At 46.6% G+C, this 20,743-nt stretch overlaps 1 protein-coding gene across 1 annotated transcript in view; it reads left to right on the forward strand.

Annotated features, from left to right (window-relative positions):
• The first annotated feature begins 12,832 nt into the window (after positions 1 to 12,832).
• SFXN1 (sideroflexin 1) overlaps positions 12,833 to 20,743 on the forward strand; it is a 240,733-nt gene continuing 232,822 nt past the window's right edge. Inside the window, exon 1 of the mRNA XM_069652426.1 lies at positions 12,833 to 12,923. The gene's annotated coding sequence lies outside the window, so the exon portion shown is untranslated. The remainder of the gene's footprint in view (positions 12,924 to 20,743) is intronic.

Here is a 20,743-nt window from a genome sequence, read left to right on the forward strand (position 1 = left end):
TTGTACCTACATTATTACACTTGTCAAAAAATAAAACACGGGCACATTTGCAAAACCATGCTTTAATGTCCTTGCCAATGCTCCTCACGAGTTTGCTGGAAATCCGACGATGTTTTATTTTTTTAAAAGTGTCAAAATGTATGTACATACAATAGTCAAATAACTTAGCCCACACTCGACAAAATCCATTCAGTCTTTACACAAACATTGAAGGTTTGGTCTATAATCTTTCTCAAAACTTTTGTCCACATTTGCCAAATAGCAACAAAGTTATAAGCCATCAAAAAATGTTGAGACGCCCCCACCCCTCTAATTTCGCCCCCTCTTGAGAAAATCCCACCAAACTTTAGAAAACCATTTATATCTAGATCCAAAATCGTTTTGCCAAATGTTGTGCAGATTCGTCAAATGACACCACATTTATATGCCTTTACAATATTTTGGGACCCCCCCTCTAATTTTGCCCCCTCTTGACAGAATCCTCAGAAAAGTTGCAAAACCACTCAGTTCTAGAATAAAATTGCAAAATTACATGCAGTTTCGTTGAGTGGCGCAAAAGTTATAAACCATCTAAAAACTGCTTTTCCCCAACCATGTAATGCAGAAATAGGTACAGCTGTCCTAGGACATCTGAAGTGTCAGCGAACACCATAGGACTGTCCCACGACATCCAGAGTGTTTGCGGACCTTCGGGGGGTGAAACAACCCGTTTTTTGGCTTCTTATGGCCATATCCAATCGAATCCTCACCCCCCCACCTCCCCAGAGATTGTTTGTCGAGTTTGACAAGTGAAATGCTGCTTTTAAAAAAAAAAAAAAAGTTTTCACCGCGCTGTTCGCGGAGCCCAAAAAGAGAATCCAAGATGGCGGGCGTTTCAAGAAAACAGACGCATTTCATGTTTTCTCACCATCCAATCAGCTGACGCGTCCCGGTGTTCGCGGACTACGCAAAAGTCCACAAATGTTTCTGGCCAATCAGAGGCCAGTCCACTGACAGCACAGCCAATCAGAGGCCAGTCCGTGGACCGAACAGAGAAGTGAGTCCGCGGAGCGGACATAGATATAACTAATTTTTTTGCTTTACATTTTGGTAATTTAAAAAGAGACTACTGGACGGATTTACACCAAATAAAAAAAGCACGCTTTTGGGACCAAGCCACCGCTCCTGACGCAAATTTGGTGTAAATCCGTCCAGCGGTTTGGGCTGTAGGCGTGAGCAAAGTTTTTTCCCATAATGTCTACGGGAAAAAAAGAGATTTTGGGACACCCCTATAACTTTGACTCCCCTGGACCAAACCTCACCAAACTTTGCAAAAAAATTCAGAGTGGGCCTTATACTTTTTTGCAAAGTTTGGTGAGGATTCGTCCAGGGGGAGCGAAGTTATAAGCCACCCAAAAAGTGCTCTTCCTATGGAAACAGCAACTTAACCATAACTACATGGCCACGGTTGGCCATATAATATATATATAGGAAGGTGGTAGAGATATATATATATATATCCCTCAACGTGAACAAGCGGTCTGTTGCCGCGAAACGCGTTGTTGTTTTCGTGTTGCTATCTCTGTCCTGGACATTATATTAATTAAAGCCATTTTTGTGCCTGCAACACCCTGGCTTCCCGTTTATGTTTTTGGTGAAGACTACTAGCCCCAAACTTCTTCCTGGAGTGCCATCCACTTTCTTTGTACCTTCGTACAGGGACTTTTCTGAATATTTATATATATATATTGAACAGCCCTTAGTTTTTTTGGCCTCGTTCGTTATGGTTGGTTGCTTACACTAATTTGGTGAACTATTTAGGACCCTACACTGAAAAGATTTACCACCCCATGCAAGCTCACCCATGAATCGTTTAAAATCTTGGTGCCCCTTCAGGAGATATCTGTCCCTCACCCCGCACCCCCATCTAAAGATGCCTCTGCCACTGACCCTTAGATGAGATGGACTACATTTCCCAAAGTGCTCTTCTCTGCCAAGCAGAAAACCCAGAATGGATTAGGGAAATGATACATCCCTTATAATCCCTTCAAGGACAGGGAGACCATAGGAAAACCCTTCAAGGACAGGCAGACCATGGGGGAAACCTAGAACTCCCCTAACACTTGCCTTCCCAACAGCAGGATATCTTCCAGACGAGCAGCTAGTTCAGTCTCTCAATGAACACAGATTTTCAAAAACGGCTTCCAGGGTTCCTATAGGATTACCAAGGCCCCTTCAAACTCATTCTGACCATTAGGAAGTGAGAGAGCCTAGCCAATACCATCCATCACTCTTGTTAGGATCACACATGCAGACTTTCATCCCTAGTTCCAATCAGAGGAGGGAGATGGTCATGTTACTATATAATCCAGACAGCCCACTCCAGTGTTGTGGCTGACAGGAAGCACCTTTTTGGAGGCTGACACCAGGAGAGTCAGAGGAAGGGGTGGGGTGCTGGTGATGATTTCTACAGAAAATAAGAAAATGGTGAGTGTAAAAGAGGAGAGAAAGGCGTTAGTAGGAACAGAAGAAAGGAGGGAGGAATACACCAGGAGTGGAAGGTGGTAGTAGGAACAAGCAAACAGAGGGACAAACTAAAACCTGGAGTGGAGTTGAAGAAAGGAGTAACATTAGAAGGCTGGGGGGGGGGTGGAAGTAGGACCACGAGTAGAATGTAGAGACTGCAGGCCACGATGTAGTAAGGAGTGTGTGAAAGATCAGCAGGAGGAGGTGTATAAGAGTGAGGAGACTGAGGTGGAAATAGCTTCAGATGAGGAGAGTGAAAAAGATTGGTCAGGAGTTGATGAGGAATGGCAGAGGGAAAATAAATCGCTAGAGAAAATATATTATTTTATTACGGTATTGAACAAAAGAGGCAAATTTCCAGAAGCCGGTTAGTCAACTAGATGTTGGAGGTTCTGGAAGGGCAAATTGGGCTTCCTATGCAGGTCATTTAGGTGAGGGGAGGTTTCAGAAGGGGTTGGGGAGCCTAGTGATAGTTTAGAGAGCGGGTGGGAAGAACAAAGTCACCAAGGAAGGTGCGACGCATCCTGGTCCCCATTCCCCAAGGAGAGCATGAGGGGTCAGAAAGGCGAGACAGACACAAAGGTAAAGTTTTCTCAAGGTTTGCCATTTATTAAATGAAAAAAGGTGAGATAAATGCCTATCGTTCCCTATCCTAACAAGGATTTCTCTACCTAGCAAACTAAACTAAGGAAAGATGACCTAATGTCCAAAGGTCTCTGACCCTCCCACTAATACATGCAACAAAATAACAAATATTTAGCTGTCTTCAATTCAACACAACAGGCAGCTCCATATCGTGTCTGCAGGTATCAGCATGGGAAGCCAGTTGCCAGCCGTAAACCAGCAGCTACTAGTAAGGTATGAGTGACCTTGGTCGGGAGTAGGGCAGAGCAATTACTCTACCCTAGAAGCCCGGCCACTTAGCAAACTTACCCACACCGGGACAATATTGTGATTACTATCCTCTGCCTCCCTCTCTCCCACTAAATGGGACTCTCAAATCTAACTGTGTGCTCAAATCTAGTTGTGTTTTATCTTGTACTCGAACTGCATTGTCAAACATAGGCCTCTCTCCCACTATATAGGGCTCTCAAATCTAGCTGTGTTCTCAAATCTAGTTGTGTTTAATCTTGTACTCGAACTGCACTGTGAGACGTGGGCCTCTCTCCCACTGCACACGATTTTCAAATCTTGTTGTGTTCTATCTTATTCTCAAACTGCATTGTGAAACTTAGGCCTCAACCGCGCAACACAGTGACCTAGGTGCCATGCCTTTCACATGCCACAACAGAGCAGCACGCTGGTGCACCGCTAGGCCCAATGAGACCCACTGCAGTCATTCCCTACCCCCACCATCACACAGCCCACCCCTCTGCCAAAGCGCACCTTCAACGTGCATCCCTCACCCCTTCTCTTCCTCCACCCTCACCACACCTACCCCCCTCAATCTGTCTCACTCTCCCCCACCCCGTAGATCCAGCTCTGTGCAACTAAGAGCGGCAAGATGTAGAGACGGATTAGAGAACAAACACCAGAGAATGCGACACACCCAATATGCCCGTCACACTACTGCGCCAGCAACCAACCCACGACACCGCCCGTTCACACTTTCACCAATCAACTACACATCACCCCCAACTCTCACTTCCCCAGCCTTTGCGCAGCAAGAGACGCTCTAGCTAATACCCCAATCACCAAAAACTGCCCACTCTCTCCCACACACCCATGACCGCTCATAATGCAAGGAAAGGGCGAGACCACAGGTACCCAATGCCCCCCCTAGCATTGCCCATCCTCTGACACAGTTCGCAACCACTGCAACAGAGTATAGGAGCGAAAGCTCACCGCCCTCACCCAACCCAGTCGTAGCTCTTTTCCCCTCCGCTGCCTGTCCCCCCCACTCCAATTGCTCCCTCATCTCCACACTCCACCTACCACCTGGTCACTCCCCCCCCCCACACTGCCAGTCCTCACATTAGACCCTGCTGCCCCCCCCCCAACCCTATCCACAAAGGCATCCCACCAAATACCTTGCACCTCATCAACACCAGGTCAGTTTCCAAAAATAAACTCCACATCTAGGACCTCATCACAGAAAAAAACCCAGACATCCTATTCATTACTAACACCTGGTTCTCGCACATGAGACCTTCCCAGCTGGTCACATTCTCACTGTCCGGAACAGATCACGAAGGAGAGGGGGCTTGCAATATTACATAAAGACCAATTCAAGCTAATAACCAAGGACACCTCCACAAGCACCACAGACTACGAATCCATCCTGGTAAAACTCCAACTCGCACCCTCCACCTCACCCAGCTTCCTACTCACCTGCAGGCTCCCCGGCTATAACAAAAATTTTGCAGACACCTTTGGTGAAGCACTGACTGCCAACCTCATCCTACACCCAACCCTCACCATCCTAGGAGACTTCAACATATGGTTCGACTCCCCATCAAACTCGATGACCAGGTCACTCACAGACAGTCTAAAACCACTCAACCTGAAACACCACACCTCCATTCCCACCCACATGAGAGGCCACACCTTCTACGAAATATTCAGCACTGCAAACATATCTTCCCAGCCGCCATGCCACCTGTCATGGAGCGATCACTCAGCACTGCGTTTCAACATACCACTGAACACTGTAGCCAGCAACCAAGGCCCCACAAGACCACCACCACCCCCCACCACCTCTGCTTTCCCACTATGGAACAAAGTGGAAATCACCCCAGATCTTGAATTCTCACTCAGCAACTCTGTCAACTCACTCTTCCTTGCGGATGGACTCCCAGCAATAGATTCCATTTACCTCTGGCTTACAAATACCCTCACGACCCTCACCCTGTCAAAACGTACATCGCAGAGATATGGACCAACACCCATGTGGTTCACCCCCAATCTCAAACCACTAAAAACTCTCAAGCAATGTCTGGAACGGGCCTGGAGAGCTAAGCAGTCAGCCCAGAACAAAACCGCCCTATCAAGTACAACCAGAATCTACAGACCGGAAATCAGAAAAAGCAAGAAATCATTCTATGGGAACCGAATCCAGAATGCTTGCAACCCAAGTAAGGAACTACATAAAATCAAAGCAGAATTCAAATCCCCCTTGTGCCGGTCCACTCCAAGCTCCAAAGCCTTATGCAACCCCTCTCGCTCCACTTCCACAATACCGCCAATAAAAGACACACCGCCATCATCGCAAAACTAAAACTGTTACCGCCATCTCCCACTCGCCCGCAGTCCTCCGCCCAAACCTTTCTTTTGACTCTTTCTCTCCCATTACACACCAAGAATTCCTCTTGCTTGTAGCAGTTAGCTGCCCGTCAGGCTCCCCTGAAGACCCGTGCCTACCCTCAATGCTCCAAAAAATACTAACCTCCACCTGTGCAGGTAATGTCGCACGCGCAATCCTTAATCACTCGCATCAATTCCTCTTGCTTGTAGCAGTTAGCTGCCCGTCAGGCTCCCCTGAAGACCCGTGCCTACCCTCAATGCTCCAAAAAATACTAACCTCCACCTGTGCAGGTAATGTCGCACGCGCAATCCTTAATCACTCGCATCAGGATCTTTCCCGAAAGCCCTAAAAACATCCTAGACCAAACCCATTCTCAAAAAAACAACTCTTGACCCACTCCTCCCCAAAAAACTACTGTCCTATATCCAATAAGCGTTTTATCGCCAAACTGATTGACTGCGCAGCTCACAAATAGCTTGGCCAATTTGTTGAAGCCAACAACCTTGTAGACACAGCGCAATCAGGCTTCAGACCACTAAGGGGAACAGAATCTCCCTAGTCTCTATCTGGGGTGACCTAAAAAGAACAGTCGACGCAGACAGCTGGGCTGTGCGGATCTCATCCTGCTAGACCTCTTCAGCCTTCGATACCATCGATCACTCAAATCTATTAGTCAGACTACAAACACTAGGAATCAAAAGCACAGCCCTTTCGTGGATCTCATCCTTTATCTCTAATCGGTCGCAAATCATGCACCCCGACCAGTAAACATCCATATTACGACCAGTATGTAAAATTATTCCCCCAAGGAGCATCAACATCACCCCTTCTACATACAGCCCATTCCTGCAATCATCTGCTCGATCAACCTAACCTGCTACAACTACCAGATGATACCCAGATCATCCTCAAAATCCCAAATTCTGAAGACTCTGGCAGCCCAGACCTGTCATTGTGCCCCTCTGACATTGACCACTGGATGATGACCAACCATCTCATCCTCAACCCTGGGAAACTCGGAATCCTAGTCTGCGGGAAAACATCTCTCCTCCCTCAACCAATCCCGTGGCCCAAACCACTAGGACAAACACCGGCACCCTCTAACGTTGCAAAAAAAACCTTGGATGCGAGTTGGACTCAGATGTATTACTCACCCAACACACTAGCAGCGTATCCAAAACCTGCTTCTTCCACCTACGGATTCTCAGGTGGATTATCCCCTACCTCACCTATCCTCACGGTTTCTCGCCCATCAACTCCATCCTCCTGTCCCGCCTAGACAACGCAAACTGCCTCTACCTAGGAGCCCCAGCATCCCTACTAAGGAAACTCCAAAGAATCTAAAACGCAGCAGCACGCCTGCTCATTCATCTGCCCGCCAGCGAACACATCAGCCCTACCCTGAGAGTCCTCTACTGGCTCCCTATTTCTCGATGCACCACCTTTAAAGCCATGTGTATCACCCACCGTGCACTCCACAACACCGGCCCGGTATTCCTGCAAGACAAAATTGTCCCCTACCAACCTTCCAGGAACCTCAGATCTTGCACAGCATGTCGCCTAGTGATCCCACCCCACAGCTCCACAAGGCTTGCTGGTTCCTCCTTTTCCGTCCAAGTGCCAATCATCTGGAATTCCCTTCCCCTACACTGAAAACCACCTGAAATTCAGGAAGGCCCTTAAAAATTGGCTTTTCCCAATACTCTCCTAATCCATTACACCCAGAGAATAGACCACTAATAAACTGCCCTGCATCAATCACATCACAAGGGCCGGCAGCTCTCGCAGCGGTTTCACCGACGCACCATCACCAATTGCTCAACAACACTGCCAGACGACAAGTACTCCAGGTAAGCCAGAAGCTTTTGCTGTGGCACACCCACAACATTCTCACCGCGCCCCACACCCGCCGGTCTACATGAGAGACCACACCCGCCGGTCTACATGAGAGGCCCCCTTGTGACTGTCTTTTTTTAATATAATGGTTTTGTAGCCCAGGGTAGCACACGTCCATCATTAAGGAATCTGTGATTGTTAGAACTGCATCACTCACTCAGGGAATTCTCAATACTAGCAATCTCCCACTACAAATGTACTCCCAAATCTAGGTACAGCAAACCAACTGTACTATATGCTGAAACCTATGGCCTTGTGAAGCCTAGGCCTCTCTCCCACTATGCAGGATTTTCAAATCTAGGTGTAGCCTCCGTCTTTGGGATTCTCAAATCTAGGTGTAGCCCCCGAATTTGTTTACTATATGATGAAACCTACTGCATTGTGAAACCTAGGCCTCTCTCCCACTCTAAAGAATTCTCAAACCTAGGCGTTGCCTCCATCTTTGTTTAATATATGCTGAGACCCGCTACATTGTGAAATCTAGGCCCATTGGTATAGGACTCTCAATTCTAGACCTGGACAAATATCGCCACAGCCAAACAATCTCGCAGCTTACTGTACGTATATCTCACACCACTAGTGTGGACACAGGCCGCAGGCACGCCCATGCATTGATGCACGATAGAATACGGCTATGCACATCCGGTTTAGCTCCACACAGAGCCGACAAGATTGAAACACCCGACGTACGCCAACCCCTCTGCCACTAGCATACAGCGACTACCACCCGAAAGGAACCCCGTATAGATGACCTCACATAGACTCTCTCAACAATAGCATATCTCAAACCCTCAAAAGCACACACCCATGTGTCTGCCCTCTTTTGGGGCTGCTTAATCAAGCCTGGCCAGCCACCCATGTCTTAGAACGGTAACATGCTGACATGCATCTCTTAAACTAAATTCCCTAGAATTGCCCACCACATTGACTACAGTCACCGAGGGCGTTCCAACCGGGAAAAAGCATTTGGGAAAAGAGAGCTATATAAATAAACAAACAAAGTAAAAGTTCAACCGTATACATTTTTTTAAAGTACTTCTTGTGACCAGGGTTGGATTCCCTTCCCACGGATCGATGCAGGAATACCTTTGGGAAAGTTCTGGTTTAACAAAGTTCTACTCAGTTTAACACAAAAGATATTTTCCTTCCAACACGACCTTCCACTTGTTAAAGCAAATGTCGCTTTCATGAACACTTGTTCCACAAATCGAAGTAATTGCTATCGTTCCCAATATCCTTCTTGGTAAAGGAAACATGTTTTTCTCTCAAGTTCATAAATCAAAACAAATATCGGCATATCACATTTCTTCCTCATAGGAAATACTGTTATCAGGATAGCACAGCAACTACTTCTAGTAATGCCTCACTTGTTCTTCAAATGAAATACTTTTATCAGGATAGCACAACTACTTCTGGTAATGCCACAATTATAATGCTTCTGTTCCCCTCGCCTGCCAGGACTAACTACTATTTATCTCTTTCCTGGTTCACTCGTCTGCCAGGATGTAAACTCCAACAACTACAATTATACTTTGTGGCAATAGTTGTTCCAAGATTCTCCACACCAGTATCCTTTGTGGGGAGGGTTGGACAATGTCTGCCTCTTGTTATAGTTTCTTAACTCTTGGTAATGCGGGTTAAAAGGTCCCCTCAGTTGGTCTTTCATATAAGGGGAGGTATGCCATTGTTGCCTTTCTTCTGCACTTTAACATCCTCTTGGCTGTTGGCAATGCGGGTTACAGGTTTCCCCCAGTTGATGCCCGCAAAACGGGAAGTTGTGCCCTTGTTACCTTCCTTCCTTCTCCTTTATTGGCTCTTGGCTGTATCTAATGTAGGTTACAGGTCTCCTCCAATCCGTGTCTCAGATAAGGGGAATTACACCCTTGTTTTGCTTAATTGGTTCAGTATTCAAAAGTAGAGGTTTCTGATAAATGTTCTATTCGGAGTGTCCCGAGGTTACCTTTTAGATTTAGGCCAACTCACCAGTTCTCTTTGGCATTTCCTTTCCCATGGTCTCCACAGCTTCTTCCCAGAGCTCCGACAGATCCCACTGGGGTGTGCCCGCCCTTAAAGGACAGGAAATCGCTAAATAGGGATTTAAGTTATACTCCCTTGTCTCAAGAGTGTAATGAAGGCATAGTATCAAACAGTTAAGACAGACACAAGTGATCACAGTTCAAAGGTGTTTATTAAACTTCAATGGGTTGGTAGAACGCCTATCTAAACCTAAATCTAAGAATGGGAGCAAGCTATGACCATAAAAAAAATAATAAACGCAGTCCTAATGGCCTATATTAATAACCCTATTGCCAATCCTTACTTCGAAATACAAAAGGGTGTGGGGCAATTGTGTATGCAAAAAGGAAACCGTTCAAGAAATAATGTCAGGATAGTTGAGCAGTTGGTTTCCCTTTCCCACGTTTTCAGCATGGCACAAGGCGGCACTTGGGCTTCACACACTCTGACTTCCTGGCCACGAGGAAACCGTTCAAAACTCAGGTCTCAGGGCCTTCTGCCAAAGCCTCTTTTTCATTAACAGTCTCTTACTGCAGAGGGCCAATCGTAACAAATATCAAAGTTCCATTCTTCTCAGGATTTTCACATGCACAAGTTCTCGCTTTCAATGTTCATCATGGGTCTCCCTCCTTTAGGCTTGGACCCCTTTTTATCACAATGTTTACACTTGGTCTCCGTCATTCAGGCTCGGACAATGGCTCTCCTCCGTTCGGGCTCAGATCCCTTTAGCAAAATGTTCACATTTGGTCTCCCTAACTCACGGCTGTGTTGATCTCTCTGGTGCTAATTTGTTCTTGGAGCCAAGGACGATACCACGGCGGCGGCTGCTGCTCCTCCCTCCTTGGTCAGTTATGCGGGAGCGCCTCTGATATCTCAGACACACAATGCAGGATTCTTCAGTCTGGTTTCCTGGTCTTACGCTTTCACTGTTGAAGGTTTCTTGAAAGTAACAGTTTCTTGCCAAAAAAGGTCAAGGGTATGTCCCTCCTTGCGAACGCTTCGTGGTTTGCCGTCTTTCTCCCCTCGTTCAGCTGACGATTCGAATCTGCTGTTCCTTCGTGTTCTTTGCCTCGCTCAGAGTGTGCTTTCATGCTCTGCCTTTTATCCATGTAGGGATGTTAAATAGAGGTCAGGTTTGGGTAATCGCCAGTAATCGCCTGACCTCGTCTGACCATTGTCATGTCAGGTAAACTGCTTGGGTGTTAGTCTGTTTTCTCCCAGAGCAGTCTGTCGGTGTGAATGTGTTTGTGTAGGGAAAGAGGGGGGAGGGGTAAAATTCCCATGTATCGTACATGGTAGTAGGATGGGGAAAAAGGTGTTACAGGGGGAGGGATACCACATCTCGCCTTCTGGTGTCCCACTCCCACGAGACCCCTTACCAAGGTGATCCTCCCACACTGGTCCACCCCCAGGGTTGGGATCCAAAGGCAATGGCCATAAGCTGGCTACCTGAGGGAGAGATCCACTGGGACTAGCGGGTGAGACTTTCTGGTGTCTCACAAAAGCCTAATAGTTTTGTTGGTTATGTAGGTGTTAAACTTTGTAATAACTTCCAACATAAAAGACTGGTATAGTAGGCACCATCCACATCTTAGAGGAGAGAGCCGGGGAAAGTCCTACCCCAGGCAGCCTAGAGGATAAAGACCCAATCAGCATTGGAACAGAGGTAAACAACATGGGGAGCTGCAGAGAAGGAGAGATCCCCTCCTGGGAGGTGTAGCAGAGAGAAGCAAGCCTATAAATGAAGGAACTCTGGGGCGGGGCGGGGGGAAATTAAGAAAGACATCTTGTGGTACAAATAGACTCTGACGGTACAGCTCAATACAATGGCTGGCAACACAGAGCGGTAAAGTTAGGCACATGTCCCTGCAATGTTCAAATCAGAACCCCTCACCTCAGAAAGGCAGTAAAGTTACAGAAATCATGGCAAGGGAACTTCATGCTGTAGCCATACCTGCCTACATTTGAAAACCAGAAACCCAGAGAATGATGTCACCGACACCCCACCCCCTTTTTTTCTGCCAAGACTCCGCCCACCTCCTCGACCACATTTTTTACAAATAAAAAACCCAAACTTGAAGCATATCATGTTGAAATGGCCCTCTGCACATTTTCAGCCGGGCCTGGCAGCATGACTTCTGAAAACACAATAGAAAAAGATCAAGTGGCCCTGTGGCTGGCAGAACTCATGGCATGGTCAACGCCTGCCATGGCAGGCTGACAGGTGTGCCAGGAAAACGGGTGCATGGACCCAAGATTATTCAACTGGCAGGCACACACACCACACGCAATAGGGTCAACAACATGCTGCCCAGACACATCGCACCCAAATGTGTGCGCACTGGGGGTGTCCCTGAGCAATCTCAGGCTAGAACCAGCTTTCCAGCAGATGGCAGAAATCCCAGAGATTCCACGCTCTTCTGCTTAAAGAAGAGCTTGAAAACCCTGAGTCGGACTAGGCAGGTATGGCCGTAGTGCTACCGCACCCCGCCGGCGTGGCCGGTACTCTTAATCCAATACCCTGGGCTGCCACTGCACCCATCCCCCGCTGCGCTGGCGGCATATATATATCACCCCCGGGCGCAGGAGGGCTCAGCAGCACCAGAGGCACGCATGTCACATGAGCCTGTGCAGCAGTGCACAAAAAGAAGAAAGCATGGGGCTGTGGTAAAAATGGGATGGACATGGGTCTTTATTTCCATCTGGGTAAGTGCATTGCTGTTCAAACAGAAAAAGTCGTGTTGCGCAGATAAAGGTGAAGAAATATGGCGTATATACTGTACAGTATTGTAGAAAGGCCGTGATGTAAACCCGTGATTACAGAAAAAAATCCACTGCCATTTGGAGGCCCGGGATAATACTTACCAGACAAGAAAACACGCTTTTACCGCAATCAAAATAGGAAAAACAAACGCACCGGCACCTACATATACAATATACATGGCGCTTCGAAACATTTCCGAGATGTATAAGCGCCTTGTAAATAAAAAATACATAGGTGTATGGCATAGAGTACTCCTTCCTCCATGATTCTCTTCCTAAACACGTAGACGTGCTACGAGGAAACGTCAAGTCGACTGGAAATACGTGCGGAACGTCGTGATGGCGAAAGGCATTGTTGAAAGTGTCGGCCAACTTTAAAACAAACCCACAATGCTATCGGGTGTCATAGGGACTTTAAATGTGTGTTTCAATTGATAATGAAAGCAACATAAGGCCTCCTTTTACCAAAGGCTCCTCTTCAGTTTCCAGGCAGCACCAGGTGAGTGAATGCGATCCAGCTGTTGTAGTAAATTATATATGCATTTCTTTTAGCATCGATTAACTTAGGTCGTTCTCACCCCTTTGTTGTTATATTGATAAGAGGAGCCCCTTTGCAACCTCTGGACATGCACGTTTAAGTAAGAGACTGAAACTGTAATGTGCTGTATTGTACTTGTCATATGTTGAAATGAAAAATGGGAAGTACGTGAATTTCTGAACATCTAGTTTTGAAATTACACAGGGCAGCCTGTTGTTGGTATTATAGGCATAGTGGCTGCTCCGAAGCTCATTTACGGTACAGTTCGGTCTCTGCAATGCTCGCAGACGGTTACTACACAGACCGTGGTCTGTTGCAAGTGACCTATATAAATACCTGCGCCGTCTATTGATTACAGACTCGTGTTGTCTCCAGTTTCACTGCCTACTCTGAGTAATGATTCCCCAGGGCTAATGACTGCAGATTCGGTCTACTGACCCTTCTGTGGCTAATAACTGCAGGCACGGTGTCTGTTCTAAGTCTAATGGCTGCAGACAACACCCCGATGAATATCAGCAGACAATACCTTCTCTCGCGGGTTGGAGCGAACGAGTGCAGACGCAATACATGCTCTGGAGCTAATGTCTTCCGATACATCATGTACCTGCTCATCAGCTACACCTGACAATACCTGCCCTGGTGCAAATCATCACAAAGTACCGGTTCAGGGATACCGATTCCAGACACAGCACCTACCCTGGAACTAATGACGTTTGATACTGTATCTGCTAATCCGTTACATATGACATAAAACCTGACTGATACGTACTCTGGAGCTAACTATTCCAGGCACAGTATCTGCTCTGGAGCTGATGTCATTTAACACAATACTTGGTCATGAGCAAATCTGAGGTCATTAACTGCAGAAACAATAAAAACCCCATGCACCCTTTCCTTCTCGTGTGTCCTTTCCCATTTCTAACCCCCATCTGACACCTCTAACCACGCTCTCTGAAATGAACGTACAGCGTAAACAAGGGATCAGTATGTATAAACCATTGTGCCACGATTTTTAAAACGTGTTTGATGCAACTGATGGGATGCTCCTTCACTTGTGCCAAAAAGGTGGTGAACTGTGCACAAAGGACAATTAAATGTGTGCATCATATTTGTGCACCTTAGGCGCTCTTTTCCTACCAAATGCACAACTGCGCAAGGCGGGAGGTTGGAAAGTGGGTTCTGGGCATTTCAGTAAATCCCGATTTTCAAAAGAGGTGCACTTTTCAAAGCACAAAGGGACATTTTTTTTTCTTCCCTGTGCCTATTTGGAACAGGTGCAGCGGGATATGAAATGTATGGGAAGGATATGTCTGATCCTCTCATGCAATGAGTGAGTGAATGCTGTGTGTGAATGAGTCTAAGAATGTGTGTGTTTGTGCTGGGCCAGGGAGCTGATTTTGGCTGGTGAGGGCAGGCAGCACAGTAACAATGCACCATTTCTTTTTAAATGTATTTTATTGGCATTTAACAGTAAAAACACATGTAACCCCACCCCCTTTCTCTCCTCCCTATATCCAAACACATTAAACCAACAACGCACCCAGTCCTGTTCCTCCCCCTCCCACCCCCAAGTTCACAAACTCTGTAGATGGCTCCCAGGTTCCTGTGAGTGGACAGCTCTCTTACCAGCCAGTGTACAGTCTCTTGCACTGTTTGAGAACCCCCCACACCCGATGGGCCTTACCACCCCTAGAGACGTCAGCCACATCACCTCCCAGCTTCCAGGTAAGACAACCTCCTCAAGTGGAGGGAGTACTCTCACCAGCCCCAGCAATCTTATTTTCCTTAGGCACCATGTACCCGCGAAAGGTGATGCTGGTGATGCTCCCAGTCCAATAGAAACCTTTGGTGATCCCCTTGATTCGACTAGGTCTCCCACTCCAATGCCACAATGTTCCAGATTTTACTAACCCATTCGTGTTCTGTGGGGGCAACTATTTGTTTCCATTTGTGTGCTGCCACTATCTGGATGGCATATGTCTTTCTATGAGCTTTCAAAGGTAGATTTTCCAGAACCCCGCCCATTTCCAGGATGGCCATCCCTATGTTGTCCGGCCTCTGACTCCCAAAAATACAATTAATTGCTACAGGGATCATGTCCCAATAAGGCTGTATGACTGGCCATTACCACCAGATTCCCAGTTCCGCACATCCCCTCCAGCAGAGCGCTAACACAGTTGGTTAGAATTTGTTTTTTTTCTGGGGTGAGATGCCATTGGGCCATTATCTTAACCCACATCTTCTGAATCTGGATGGCCTGCGTGAGCTTGGGGTTATCTGCCTGTGACTGAGTCCAAAGTTCCCCCTCCAGCGGCTGCTCCACTGCAGTTTCCCACTGCTTCATATAGTGACATGCCTGGCTCCTTGCCCCTTCCGCTATAATCTCATATAATGCTCCTACCAAATGCCTGTCCCTGTGTCTATAGTTACGAACTGTTCAAAGGGAGTGAGATCCTTGGTGGTCACTGACATGACCATTGGGTTCGTAAGCCAGTGCCTCATTTGAGAGTAGCAATACCTCTTCCCCCTCATCTAGCCCGAAATCCTTCTTGCACTGTACAAAGGATTTAATGTCCTGACCCGAGAACATTTCACATAGTTTGCGGCACCCTGCCGCCTCCCACCCATTGAAAGCACCCATTTCCATACCTGGTGTGAACTGGGTATTCCTAAACCGCAACATCAGTGGGGAGATAAGGTGGTCAAGTTCACGCTCCGCAGCAGCTCATCCCATGAGTTTGGCCCCCCCACGTCCGCTATCCTGCTACGGTACATGTTTGCAGGTCTAGTCCCCCTTGGGTCGCCACAACACCTCGTCCAGCGGCAAGCCCACCACTGCTTTGTCAATTCGTCACCAGACCTTCCCACGATCGCCCCTGAACCAATCCCGGACCACTTTAATTCGAGCCGCAAGGAAATGGAGGCAGAGTGTGGCGCTCATAGCCTTCCCTTGCTTCTGGGAGATATTAGCATCTGCATAGCTACCCTGGGTCTCTTGCAGTTACAAATGTATGACCCCACATGTTTTTGAAGGGTCCTGAAGAAACCATGGGGATACCCCACTGGCAGGGCCATTTAATAGTACAGGATTGTTGGCAAAATCACCATTTTAAAGGGATTTATCCTCTCCATCCAGGATATTGAAAAGGGCACCCATTCCGCCAGCAGCAGGTGCAGCTGTTCTGCTAATGGCGGGTAGTCTGCACAGTACAGAGCGGTACAGAGCACCCAGAGAACCAGTAATCTGGACCCCCAAATAACTAATGCTGGTTTCCGCCGATCTATAGGGTGCTATATCCTGCAATTACTGAACCTTTTCTGAGGGGCGGACAAGTTTAATAACCCTGACTTGTGGCCATTTATTTTGAACCCTGCCACCTCCAGCGAGATCCTGGGAATGAGGTTTCTGGTTCTGTGATCAAAAGGAGCATGCTGTCTGCAAACGCTGCGACTCTATGCTCCTCACTCCCAAAGGGAATCCCCCTAAATCCGGCGAGGCCCTAATGCTGGCCAGGATCGGCTCGAGGTCGATGGCGTGTAAGAGTGGGGAGAGCGGGCAACCCTGCTTAGTGCCTCGTGAGACTGTGATCCTCTGGGAAAGTTGCCTGTTGATTGCCAGGCGCAAGGAGGGAGTTTGGTAGCTTGCTCTTACCATTGAAAGGAATTTAGAACTGAATCCCATAACCACCATGGTATGGAAGAGGAATGGCCATTTGACCCGGTTGAATCCCTTCTCGGCATCCAACGCTAGTATAAGTGCAGGGGTTCTAGATTTATTTATTTTTTCAATCAAATGACAGACCTGCCGAAAGTTATCCGAGGTCTGCTTATGCCTAATAAATCCCGACTGGTCGGGATCAGTCAGTTTGGGGAGGAGATTATCCAGGTGTGGCGCCAGACCCTTGGTGTAGATCTTTGTGTTTCGAATAATCGAGACAATAGGCTGGTACAAAACGCATAGTGACATCCTTACCAGGCTTTGGCTGCAGCACAACTTTGGCTTCTCCCATTGTCGGGTTGATACACCCACCCCCTGACCCTCCGCAAAAGAGTTGAAGATCTGGACTAAGCGCAGTATCAGTGCCTCGCTAAAGGTTTTGTAGAAACACTGGAAAGCCGCCCCAGGGCCTTTCCTGATAGCAGGGCAGCTATAGCCGCCCTTAGTTCTTCAGGAGTTATGTCTCCCTCAAGCTCTTCCCATTCTTGAGGAGTGATCTTGGGGAGAGGGCACCGGGATATGTATTCCCTTTGAGCTCTCTCCTCAAGGGAATCTGATGTTTACAGGAATGAAAATAATTCAGTGAAGACTGAAAATGATGTCTGGTAGAGCAGTGCTTTCTTGCCCCCCCCCTGCCTTCATTTTTAGGGTTGTCCTCGAAGTTTATTTTTTCCTAATCAACCTCGCTAACAGGTGATCCGCCTTATTGGATTTGACATAATAGCTCTGTTGGAGATAGAGCAATGAACGCTCTGCAGCTCTAGTATGCAATACATATAATTGCCCCCTAATTAGCCGATATTTCCTTTGCAGCATACTACCTGCGTCATTTTCCATTTGAGACCTTATTTGTTTTAAGTTTAGCTTCCAATTCCTCTAAGAGACCTAGTTGTTTTTCCCTCTGGCACTTCATCGCAATGAGGTCACCCTTCAATGTAGCCATAAACGCGTCCCACACCACCTGGTCGCATACAACCTCTGTTAAGTTAAGTGCAAAGTAATCCAAGATTATATTCTTTGTCCTCACATAGGATTCCATCCTTAATGATGTGGCTAGGGAACTTCCACCGCCATTAGCCTGGCTCGTTCCGCCCCATATTTAGGATGTTAATGGTATTTATACTGTGCAGCGTCGCCAACGGAATTGGTCCCCAGGCACTCAGGCGGATCTGTAAAACAAAAGGCGGGCGGGTTTTGTTAGTTGGGTGAAGAGGGAGTAGGAAAGTGCAAGAAGTGGTGTGCTGTTGGCAGATTCAGTTTGTTTTTCACTGTGTGCAGAGCTTTGGTGTGAGTATCGGACCGATGCAAGACCTCGTGCGCTGTTGGTGCGGTTTATGTGTTTGTTGTTGTTGCAGTGTGGTGAAGTGCGTGCGGTTTGCTGTGTGAGAAATGGTTGTGTGGTTTTTTGGGTGAATTAGGTATGCAGAGATTTGAACTTGGATTAGTAGGTAATATATCCTAGTCCTTGCAGATCTTCTATTTTTCTAGCATTCCTGTAGGTAAGCTTAATTGCCACTTTCCTTTCTTGTCCATCTAATTGTTGTGATTGGCGGCGTGGCGCGTTCCCGGCTGTGTTGTTTTTGAACTTAGTCAAATGGGACGGGGTGTGTCTAATGCCCCCTCTGGTATTGGGGCTGTTGATTAGCAGTCTCCTACTCCCTTGCTATCTATTCCATCGGTGTTCTGTGCTTGTGTGTAATTTGGAGGCCAGGGTGCTATTGATAAATCGCCTTTGTCCTTCCGTCCTGGTCTAGCTGTGTATTCAATCTTTAGTTTTGTCCTGTCTTAACTATCTGTCAGTTGGTGAGTTTGGTACGTCATAGAATGTCTTTCTTAGATTCTGTTTGTAGTAGGTTGCTTAGCGGGATCGGTTTCTTCACTCATCATCATTTCAGCTATGTATATGCCTCTGTGGGCGTTCTTCTAGTTATGCAGTGAAGAGCCAGGATTTGAGGAGTTTTCTGAATAGTAGGTGATTTCTTGTGTTACGTATTTTCTTTGGTAAGTCATTCCAAGTTTTTGGTGCGAGCTGAGAGAAAGAAGATCCTCAGTTTTCTTTTGTTGTAGGGTTTCGATTCAAGCGGATGTCGTTGCTTGATCTGAGTGTCCTGGTTGGGTGATGTAGGCTTAATATGTCTCTGAGGAACTCTGCGTGTTGGTTGCCGATTGTTCTGTGAGTGATGCACATTGATTTGAATTTGATTTTCTGTTTTATTGGTAGCCAAGAAGTGTTTTTAGTGCTGGTGTGATGTTTTCTCTTTGGGGTAGTAGTTTGACAAGCAATCTGGCCACCACACTTGTATGCTTTGTAGTTTTTTTACAAGTCATTCAGGCATACCCAGGTACAGGCTATTGGCGTAATCTACTCTGGACATGACAAGAGCGATGACAGTAAATGTTTTGTTGACGAATGGTAGGATCCTTTTTACCGCTCACAGGAGAAAGAAGCATTTCTTGAGTAGATCGTTTACTTGTGGCTCTCCATCAAGACACAGTTTTTTTTACAGTCGACGATTGGGCTGGGGTTGTACTAAGTTCGCTTGGCCAAGCATCATTTCTCTTTTGCCTTGGCTGAGTTTGAGGTAGTTCAAGTTCATCCAGTTACATATATCTTGAAGCCAGTTCTCTAATGTTGTGTTTTCTTGTTGAGTGCCTTGTATTTTGTAGACTATTTGTATATCATGAGCGTAGTTGTAGCAAGTGAGGCCATGTCTCCTGATGAACATGATTAGTTGAGATAGGAAGATGTTGAAGGATGATCCTTGTGGTACTCTGCATGTGGATTCTCTTGGGTTGGATTTGAAAGGTTTCATCCATATAGTCCCTTTTCTGTTTGTTATGAAGGATTTGATCCACAGAAGGGCACTGTCAATAATTCCCAGTCCTTCCAATCTCGTGATGAGGTTAACTGTGTCGCATGCCGCAGAGAGGTCTAGAAGTATCAAGGCAATACTGTTGTCTGTCTGTGTTTGCGTTTAGGTCATCCCATACTGCTGATTCTGTTCCTCTCATTGGTCTGAAACCTACTTGTGCCTGGTCTAGTAAGCAGTGTTCTTATTGAATTCTTGGGTAGTTTTTGTATATGTACTTTTCGGGCAGTTTAGCTGGATACGGGATGTTGGAGATGGGTCTGTAATTGAATAGGTTGTCTACATTTACTGCTGTATCTTTGATTAGCGGCCTGATGTACGCTGGTTTGAAGGATTGTGGCACCTTCCCTGTTCAGATTGAAAGGTTGAAGACATTCCTGTGATATTCTATGGGTGTTGCTTGTTTGAGGATTGATTTGTATATGTCCGTGGGGCAGGGATTTGCAGGAGAACCTGTTTTGTTGCTTTGATTTACCAGTTTGACAAAAGTCTCCACTGATATTTCGGGGAAGCTTTGGAGTCTGTTCGGGCATTCGTCGTAAGGGTAGGTGGGTTCCGTAGTCTGATCGCAATGTTTGTTTTTTATTGTTAGATGGTAATGATTTTGTATTAGAATTAGTGGGATCGATCTAAGTTCCTATGCTCTATTTACCCCCCTCGAGATTGAGTATGTATAAAGTTCAAGAACGGCAGCAAATACCCGCACACCACAGATCACCCACTGGGATCTGTACAAAGCTTGAAACATTGGCATCTCCTCAAACTTGACAAAGATCTGTTACCGTATATTGCAGATAAACCGAAATTCACATTCACTAAAGCCCTACCTATTAAACACCAAGGCAGTCCATCATTTCTTAAATGTACTAAACCAGGTGTGCCAGCTGGTTTAACAGTCCAAGAGGTTTTTTTAAATGTGGCAATTGTAATTTTTGCAGGTATGCATATGATAACTGTCGATCATTTACTTATATGCATGGTGTAACTGTAAAATGTTTGGATTTTATTAATTGCAGAACCCGTCTGGTTGTGTATGCCATAATTTGTGTGTGTGTGGAAAGCTGTATGTGGGCAGCACAATCAGGGAATTGAGAGTACGGATCACAGAGCACCTGGCAAGCCTCAAACATCCAGACCTTAAACAGCCTCTTGCTACACACTGGCAAGAGGAACACCAGTTAGCCAATAAGGAT

This window comes from Ambystoma mexicanum, chromosome 3p (genome assembly GCF_040938575.1).
Source record: "Ambystoma mexicanum isolate Mex_15411 chromosome 3p, UKY_AmexF1_1, whole genome shotgun sequence".
NCBI classification, from domain to species: Eukaryota; Metazoa; Chordata; class Amphibia; order Caudata; family Ambystomatidae; genus Ambystoma; species Ambystoma mexicanum.